This window comes from Polistes dominula, unplaced genomic scaffold, assembly GCF_049000335.1.
Source record: "Polistes dominula isolate Pdom_NZ unplaced genomic scaffold, Pdom_raw_medaka contig_12, whole genome shotgun sequence".
NCBI classification, from domain to species: domain Eukaryota; kingdom Metazoa; phylum Arthropoda; class Insecta; order Hymenoptera; family Vespidae; genus Polistes; species Polistes dominula.
Genome location: NW_028301116.1, coordinates 659,942 through 670,274, shown reverse-complemented (window position 1 = coordinate 670,274; position 10,333 = coordinate 659,942). Strand labels below are relative to the sequence as shown.

The 10,333-nt window shown below is 35.9% G+C and overlaps 2 long non-coding RNA genes across 2 annotated transcripts in view; one reads left to right on the top strand and one right to left on the bottom strand.

The window, feature by feature from the left end:
- The window catches only part of LOC149031042 (uncharacterized), a 64,780-nt gene extending 63,723 nt beyond the window's left edge, over nucleotides 1-1,057 (bottom strand). The window contains exon 1 of the long non-coding RNA XR_016178070.1: nucleotides 232-1,057. This is a non-coding gene — a long non-coding RNA (uncharacterized LOC149031042). The remainder of the gene's footprint in view (nucleotides 1-231) is intronic.
- A 2,193-nt stretch (nucleotides 1,058-3,250) lies between these two features.
- On the top strand, nucleotides 3,251-4,772 carry LOC149031041 (uncharacterized). Its single transcript, XR_016178071.1, has 3 exons — nucleotides 3,251-3,373; nucleotides 3,451-3,553; nucleotides 3,630-4,772. It is a non-coding gene; the product is annotated as an uncharacterized LOC149031041 (long non-coding RNA).
- Nucleotides 4,773-10,333: the final 5,561 nt, after the last annotated feature.

The window sequence follows — 10,333 nt, the reverse complement described above, 5'->3', positions numbered from 1 at the left end:
ATCGTAAGAATATTCAGTTTCTTAATGTATACCAAGAGACATTATGAAAGATGTCTGCATTGGAACGATATATAATAGTTGCTACGATTATCTTCTTCGTTTGAAAAGAACAAGTTTTATAGACTTTTAGAAATATCATACTTATCCTGTCACTATCTGTCTCTATCTTTCTCTTTCTGTTTCTATCAAAAACCATAATTTAGATGCAATACGCACGTAATAGATACATACGTAAATATGTATACATCTTATTGCGGATATCCTCTTTCGTGAAACGAACACTACTATGATGCCGTGCAGCACACACACACACACACGAGTCTCGTTTTAGCACCGACGAATCATTAAACCTACAATTAATCGCTACTCTTGGTGAAGACTCGACGAGAGTCGGAGTTTATGCGTCCGTTAGGGGCGACGACGATGATTTATCGACGATCCTATTAAAGTCAGCCGACTACTACTACTACCACTACCATTGCTCGACATGTTAATGCGTTCTCATTGCTTTTTCTTTATGACTTCCTCAACTCCGTACGTACCTATTTTTCCCTCGATACGCGCAGATCGTAATTTGCACTTACGCGTTATCATAAGAGTCGATCGATTTTCCTTAGATAACTAAATCGATAACGTGTTTTAGCGATACGCATGAACGATCATCATTTCCCTCCCTGACACCATCACGTCCTATTCATTCTATCGTTTCGTCATCGTTGCTTCATCTTCAAAGAAATACGATTCTATTTAGCATGGCAACCATTTAATATCATTCATTTCATTTTACGATATGCTAATGAGCCATAAGTCATAATACTAAATTGAATGCTTTTGGATTAAGATACAAACATATGTGCATATTTTTACCATTAGATTGTAATAATTGTCGTAACGTAGTAATAGCGAGATAGTTTGTCAAAGCAACCAAATAGATTCTTAAATAGATTATTATTCAGATTACATTATGAATAATTTCTCCCTTGATCCCTTATGACGCAAACGATATACATATATATGTATATCGTGTTCCTTTATTTTTATTACTAAGAATGTCATGTTAAATGGGGGAAAATATTTCATTGAAATTATTATCTTATGCAAGAACAAATAAATTATTTCATTGGCATATAAAATAGATTGCTAAAAGTATGCAACACCTTGTACCCCATTCGTATATATATATGTATCTTTTTTCTCATTCTTTTTGTGATAAAGAGAAACGACTAAAGTCTTTTGAAGCATACTCAACACGTTTTATGACTTCTCGCGTTAAATCGACCAATCCAAATCGAAAAATAAGTGCTCGGAAGTATACGAAATGTTCATTGTAACAGTCTCACTTTGTTCGTAGCTGATCACTCATCAGTAGTTGACCGACACGAGTATGTATACAACACCACCCTTTTGAACGATCATCCCTTTTGTTTCCACCCTTTCTCTTTCACTTTCCCCATTCTCTTATTCGCACGTACTTCGATCGAAGGGTAAGAAAAAAGGGGTGATAGGAGAGAAGAAACACAGGGAAAATTGTGTAGGTGATGCTGGGGGTAGTATTGTTGTATCTTAGCGAACCGGTTGTTATTTCAACGCGTAAGTATACGTAAAAAGAAAAGCACGGTTAGGACAACGAGAGAGGAAGAGGAAGAGGAAGAGGAAGAAGAAAGGCAAAGTGCACACATCGGTACCAACTGTGTAATTTGAGGGTAATTCCGTGAGTCGTATAACCTGTAGGTAATGCCGGCAGGCAGGCAACCAGCCAGAGAATGCATCAGTGCTCTCCTCGTTTCGTTTAATTGGTCGTTTCTGGTTTTACGAGGTTTCAGCCGAGAGGCGCTACGACACAACGAGGACGAAAACGAGGACGATTGGATGATGGCGAAGAGAGTTCGTGAAGCCAGTGCGCGCACGAGTAAACGAATAAACTATAAGTAATACTTTAAACACTATCGATCAACAACTTGCCAACAACTGACTTTAAATCTTATAGCATATATATATATAACACTTTTCTTTATAAAAAGGATTTTTTTATTATCATGAAAATCTTTTATTCCCGTCGTGACCCACTTTCTTTGTGTATTTCATTTCATTGGATGATTCCCGCTCCAAGAATAATATTCGAATTATAAATCACCAGTCTTTACTAATAATCTTATCAAATCCATATTTGAACGAGTTATGAAAAGATTATTGTCAAGATACTGTCAAAATACTGTTCAAACGTTATCAAGATACCATTAAGAATAATATGTAATTATGGCAACGTAATGCAAAGAAACGGTATTAATATTTTTCCATGATAATTGCGTCTTGTTAGCTCGATTCCTTTTTGAATATGTATTTTTCTCGAGATATGTATATTACGGTTAGGTACTTTAAATAATCACAGTTCCGTGATTTAGTTATCGCGAAACGTGTATTAAATAACACGTTGTTCCGATTGAAATTACCTACTTTTAATTATTTCATAAATTCGAATCTACATATTGGAATATTTAAATATACCTTATTTCAAATGCACTCGTTTCTTTTGTTTTTTTATTTACTATCATAACCAGTTTTCTTGCATAATTTCGCAATTGAATGCGAAGGAACGAAAGAAAAGAACAAGAAAAAGAAAAAGAATTGAAACGAAGTAACGATGACGAAGTTCGGACAAAATTCGAGTTAAAACGATGGAACGTGGAAAGGAACGCAAGGAGGATCGAAAGTTTAGCGTTTCTCCTAATCCTTTTTTCTCTTTGTCATGTAACAAGAGCTGTGCGGGTCCAGCCAGTGGTCTGAACTTTTTTATCCTAATATGAATTCCCGATTCCGCGTAGCGCCGTGGGTCCTTGAAAGCTTGGCAACAGGACGAAAGAGTCCCCCCACGTCCACGTCCACGTTCACGTTCACGTTTACGTCCACGTCCACGTCCACGTCGTTGACGTCGAATACATTAGTGATTCCTGGCGGGGGACGCGCTGTAATGAATGTTTCCGGTGACGGCCGACATCGGGGAATGCCTCTTGCGACAAACAATACGGCCCTCTGTTCATCGAAGCCGCTTCTTCCACTTCTCTTTCTCCCCTAACTCTATCTCTTTCTTTCTCATCGACGTACATTGGTAACATGCACGGGTAAAAGGGTTCGTCGTCGTCGTAGTCGTCGTCGTAGTCGTCGTCGCCGCCCAGTTTCGATCGAAATTCGTGCTCTGACTTTCGACGATCAATGATCGTTTGCGAACCTTCCATTCTTCTTTTCGATTCTTTCCAGAGATCGTACGATGTCCAACTACCATAGTAAAGAGAGAACAAACATTCTTATATACATTTGCACTCATTCTACATTGAGAGTATCTCCTGAGTATATAATATAAATTCAAATATATATGGTTATTTCATCTTTTATTTTATTGTACTATCAATCCCATTTTTTATATCAAATAATATTATTTCTAATGATTCGAAGGTATTAACAATCCTCGAATGATATTACGAGAATCACGGAAGACTACGAAACGTCAATGATTCCTCGATTAACTCATAATCCAACATCATCATATCTATGTGTCGTATGTATCCATATATACCGTAGGTAACAACGAGCTTGAAATATCCACAAATGAAACGACGTGTTCTTTGTTGTAGTCCTATCAAATAGCCGGAAGCTTAAACGCTATACTACTCCATAACACAGCTTGGGAAGGATGAGAATTTGGTTTTGGGAAGCACGCATTGAAACATGGAATACGATTCGGTGACTTGATAATGCGCGCACACAGCTTTACGAAAGGTCCGTTTCGTGGTGTCATATTCCAATGTAAAGAGAGATAGAAGGTAGAGCTTTCGACAGGATAACATTGTGGAGGGTCTTAACATATCTCGAAAATTGGCCGATCCGTTAGTCCAAAGAGACTACAATCAACTCGGTAGGATAGAAAGAGAAGGATTATGATGAAAGCTAAAGAGAGAGAAAGAGAAAGATAGAGATGGTATGCATACGGTGGCGCGAAGCCGCACTCGTGGTCTCTTCCCGTTGTCCCGTTTCTCTATAAATGTTCGCATTTCGAGTTGTCTCACCCTCTTGTACCCCCTTGGCACTCTTGCCGATCGTCGATTCGACGTTACTGGAATGTGGGACCACTTGCGGAGTCCTCTCGATGCACGAGTATCTCTCCCTCTCTCTCCCTCTCTTTCCCTCTCTCACTCTAACAGCTCCCGGTTCCATTGTTGGCCAGCTACTATATCTCTAACCCGAACCACGCGCAAATTCCAAACCCGGCAGAGATTCGTTGAGCTCTCGTTGGGCTACTACTGAGCGTACCTAGAGACTCGAAAGCTCGCCACTCATCCACGAGTTCGTCCAAATGTATTCTGCGGTTTTCGAATCGAGCGAGACGCTTCCAATTATTCCCTTCTGAACGATATCGCGTGGTTTAACCTTTAACGCCTTTCACAACCCCCTCACTCACTCAGTCACTCTCTCATTCACTCACTCAGTCCATTTGCATCCTGCGAAACTCCTTCGAAAGTGGGCTAATTCGAGTGCCCGATAACTGTTACTCCGGTATCTCTGATATTTACAGTTACACAAATTTTCTGTCCTAGTATTGTTTCAAATTAAATATCGATCCTTTAGATAAATTAATTTATGGCACGGCGATGAACAATCATTACCATTAAAAAGTAATTTGTTATTAGAATCTGTTAGGTATGTGTTGGTAAAGTGTTAAAATTCATACGATTGTTAAAAACTTTGTTGATTTTAAAATAAAACAGACGGTATGTTTAAAATAGGACGATAGACTTGCTTTTTTTCCCCTGTTTTGTGAAATGCAAATAAGTTTTCTTATACACCTTCGAGTACGGAACGTTTGCTGCTACGGAAGGTTTACGCTACTTCCGTTGGGGATGAGAGACGATCTCTGTCTTGCTTTCTTTCTTTCTTTCTTTCTCTTGCTTGATATAGGTTGAATGAGAGGAGGAGGAGGAGGAGGAGAAGGAGAAGATCGTAAGAAAGAGGGAAAGGCGCGAGCAGGGCTGAGCTTATTTACACAAGACTCGAGTGATGTATGGCTCGCTGCTGGACGTTGTCGGTGCCTTTCATTCGAGCGGCTTTCGCAGAGAGACAAGAGATAACCTCGCCTCTGATCAACGACTCTTTAAGACTCTCTAAAAGCCGGCGTTGCGTGATCCAAGCACCAACACCAACACCAGACCAAGCACCAGCACCAGCACCAGCAACAGCAGCAACAGTACCGGGTTCAACACGATGTATGAGTAATATCTTGGTTCGTGCATGAACCTATATAAAAGCAAACCTTTTACCTTCCGACGTCCGATCTCGACGCAATTTTGAATTATCTTCACGTCCAAGTTACGACGATATTCCTGATTTTTTTTATGGAACGTATAAAGTAATTTTCTTATCGGTATATATGTTTAAAAAAAGGAAAAGAAAACTATATATATACAAACGGAAACGAATAGTAACGCGTGGTTGCTATTAGATTTTCTTATCACACGATTTAGAAACTAAGACTCGCAACTATGTCACAGCTTGACCTAAGAGTGGTTTTTATCGTGTCTCGTAAACGTTAAATGATAATTTGATGATATCGCATATATATTTAGCTATTGTTCAATTTCTTCTATTTACTTCGTGTTGTTTTAATCATTCTATCGATACGAGGACGTCACTTCAATTCGCTTGCATAATTATTTATGCATTGTAATTGCAAAAATAGACTCTTTTAATTTTTTCTTCTCTTTTTATTTTCACTAATTTCATTTTCACGATATAACTCGTATATTAAACGAATCAAAAATAGATGAGATATTCTTTTATTAGAATAAAAATAGAATAAAATATTTGTCAGGATTATAAAGACGGCATTGAGATCGCTTGAACATTGCAACGATAGCAGTTGCAAAAAACGTGAAACACATCTTTTGTATTGTAGGACAGGGCTTCTTAAACCTCGACCTAATAAGGGGATCGTATAATTAAATTTTAGAAATCATACAAATTATAGCTGAACTAACAAATTAATTCATTTAACCAGTTTCGCAACGCTACACGTATTTTATATCTGTGATTTTGGAAGTAGGTTGCCAAATAAAAAAAGTTACGAGAAGCTCTGTTATAAAGCACAGTGTACATGCACAATCGCGTGAAATTTGAATCAACCGCTATACTTAAAAAAAAAAAAAACTTCACGTATCGTCTTATCGTTTTTATGATATGTCCCGAAATAATAATTAACATTTTTCATTTATTTAGTCAATAATTTTTAAATGTCAAATAATTAACACATGACATGCAGTTTCATTTTTTTTTGTTTTTAAGTTAGTACGTAGATGCAGTATAATAACATTTATGTAATCGTAATATATAGTCCACCTTGAACAATTTATCTTTTTCATATCACTATTTTTTTCTAGTTTCAAGCAAACAAAATATATAGTTTGCTACATTTACGTAATGCTAATCAATTTTATGGTTTCTTATAATATAAGTATTTTTTAATCTACCAACCTTGTTATATGAAAGATATCCATATATAATATATATGTATACTTAACTATGTAGAATTAGCCTTTAATTACGACTAACAAATTAACGATTTACAGTCGAGGTCTTTTTCACATATTTGTTGAAATTCGTATTTTAAAAGAAGGATATTTTTTAAACATAAATACCAGGTCATTCTATTTCGTAGAATGTTTAACCTCAATCCGAGCATTCTACGATGAAAATTTTCACCAATAATTTACATATAACATATTACGGTCCGAAATGATACGCAAAATGGGGTAAACGTTCTGATCAATCGTCGAGATATAAAAATGATCGGACGATTGATGTGGAGTATTATGAATGAAATGGGCTTCTTGAAAGCTTCATATCAAACTCTTCCTCTTCCTCTTTCTCTTTCATTCTTTCTATTTTTTTTTGTCTCTCTTTATTGATAAAAGCGTCACTCTTGGTTAAAGCGATATTTCGTTATTTCCTATTTGCCTTCCGTTATCGTAACTCGAATAACTGACATAAACTCTGCTAGGATGCGGCGATAGTATTGTTTTTGATAGATATTTGATAACTCAGCTAGCTACCATACACCACCGTGCATGTATACTTGCAACTTTCTTGCGAATATAAGATGATGACAGGTAAAGATAGATAACATAAAATAATATGTCTTGTATTATCATAGAAAATGATAACTAAATGTAATCAAAATCGATCGCAACAAGATCAAATGTTGTTTCTTTTACTATGATACAAGGACAGATAAAATAATGCATTTCAATATTCAATTATCATCAATTCTAATTAATTAAGATATAATTTACGACTCGTTGTTGCGATGTAAGACGGTAAGAAAATTCGTAGAAAATAAATTTGGAAAAGTGTCATACAAGACAGCCTTTGTCACTAAACAATCTTTATATATGTCTCATTTTTCTTAAAATAACTGACAATCCTGGGAAAAAATCGTTAAATGTAAATAGGATTCGGATATGATAAAATAAGCAAACCGGTGGAGGAGGGTTCTTTGGTGATGAAAGGAAAATATCGAAATTTGATTTCCGTCTAGACGACGGTAGATGTTTGAAAATATAGAAGAAGAAGAAGGAAGAAGAAGAAGATGGGTGAAAGATTAAAATACTTCCTCTCTTTCTCTCTCTCTCTCTTTCTTTCTCTCTCTCTTCTCTCTCTCTCTCTCTCTCTCTCTCTCTATTCGTCATTGGCGCCTAGAGATAATCGAATGAACCGATCCTTGACGTTTCTACTTTAAAACAACAAGCGGATGAACTATCGAGAATGGATTCTCGCATTAGGATTAAACGATAAATACGACGTCGTTTTAAAAGAAGATTATCCTTTTGAATATGACATAATTTCAGTGTGCGATCTAAACGCAACTAAACTCGCGATATCGCGTAGGAAAGTTTCAACTTCGTAAACGCATTCGACAGCTTTGAGCCGGAAATATATACGGCATTTAAAAACGGCATTAAGTGCCCCACGGGCACTTATACGACTAACTGCGTCCTGCTACGAGATGCTTTTCCACGTGTGTGTGTATATAGATATACTATATATATATATGTATGCATACGCGCGTGCACCGTCATCGTACATATATTCCGAGGCTGCCATATACGATAAACATCCCTACAATAAAATAGCTATCCAAGTCGGCAGATAAACCGGTAATATGTTTCACGAGTAAATGGCCGGATCCTGATAAACACAAATTATGCGCTTACGCGCAATGTCTTTTCGGTCGTCCAATAAATTAAGGCCATCCTCCCCTTTCTCCCCCTTTTCTACCATGGTCTCCTTCTCCTACCTCTACCTACCTACCTTCCTACCTTCTTTAGCTAACTTGTCGAGCTCTCGGTAAAGACCCGAAGTCGGGAACCTCTAGAGAAACCGAGTGAAATAAGAGAGATAGAAAATAAAAAAGATAGAAAGAGAGAGAGAGAGAGAGAGAGGGAGAGCCGAGGGACCCGATGCGGAGGGTGTTAGTATAATTATAATTTATTCTTGATTAGCATTAATCCCCACTCCGCTGGCCCCGGCATTAACTTCTCCGTCGCTTTTATTGGTCCATTGGTCCGACAATAACTTACACTTATGATTATTAATGTCGACAGATTTATCGAGCAGCGGTACGAAAATCCGAAACGTATAGAATAAAACCGTTGTGTATGTATGTATGTATGTATGTATACATGTATGTTTATATGCGTGTGTGTAAAAGACGCTAACGTAAACGTATAGGGTCCGTATAAATTCGATCGGGAACACGAATTTGAATTCACAGTTAACTTCTTCCTGTAACCCCGCGTGAAAGTCAATGAAAAAATAAGAAATTTAACGATGATATCTGAAATATTTTGGACACTGCGTATAAAGGAAATATCGAAAAGTATCGAAAACGCGTTGAATGTTTTACCGTCATTTAAATCTCTTCTCACTACTCATTTTTAAAGCACAAACACGATCATCAACGAGCCTTGTTAAAACGCATGAATATTTATTAATCTTTAACGTTCCCTTTTAGTTAACGATCAGTCAAAATATCTTTTTTTTTTTCAATTCAACACTTTTACATACAAAATACAAAATTGAATTAATTTGTAATTTGTATAAATTTTTTAAACGTCTAATCCTATATCTTCTTCATAGTCATAAATATATTAGAATAATAATAATAATAATATTATATCGAATAAAATAGAATAAATGTAGACGTACTGTATTTTTTTTTTTTTTTGATTATACGATAAAGAGATATTTTATTCTCGATTTCTTAACATGTCATCGACTAGAAGAAACGTATGATTAATTAATATTTTAACAAAAAAATAAATAATTTTAGAATTTAAATTGGACAATACACGATCTACGCACCTTTTTTTTGTTTGCTTTTCGTTCGTCATGTGTGACGTAAAACTTTGGTAATGATAGGAAATCCAAGCAATCAATGTCATCACCGACCTCATGGATGCTAAAGTTTTTGATTGACTTCGAGCGACATTATTGATCTGACAACGGATATTGATTACGCTAGGGGAAAAAAAAATATTGTATCGGTATGCGTCAAAACGTCACTGCGCTCGATTAATGGCGTTACCCTTACGATTTGTATTGACGCATAGTGATACGTATCGTGCTATAAATGAGTCTCTATTTAAACCAAAATTTCATCAAAATTTAACACAGGCAAATACGTTTTTCTTCTTACAAATGGTAACACATCTTATGTTTTTTTCTACCTGTTAATATTTTATTCGATATTTTTGCATCAAACAGATACAAAAATATAAAATGAATATTTCAATGGTTTAAATGTTCGATAAAATGTGCGATATTTTTAAAGAAATAGGGCAATTTATTAGAAATTATAAATGACGTATCTTCGTGTTTCACGAAAATATATTTCACATTTAGTGTATTTTTTAATGTCGATTCAATTTTTAATATATGAACGGTTAATGCATCGTTGTAAAAAAGGTATCTCGTATAATTGGCAATAATTTCGTTAAAAATAGTTAACTTTATTATATAAAAAGCAAGGTAAGATATTAGGTCGAGTCATAAATAACTTCTGTTTTTTATGAGACTAAGAATAGCGTTTCTGCGATTGATAAGTGCAAGATACCTTTAATGGAGTTTTTTTTGCACTCTTTGCAATTGTTGAAAGTATCTATTGGATTTTGCTCCAATATTACCTTTAAAAGGTTCATCAAAGTCGGAAATACGTCCTGCACTTGGTTCATCTTTTAAGATCGTATCTGCAGAACGGAATTTTACAAACTAATTTCTGACTGCCCTA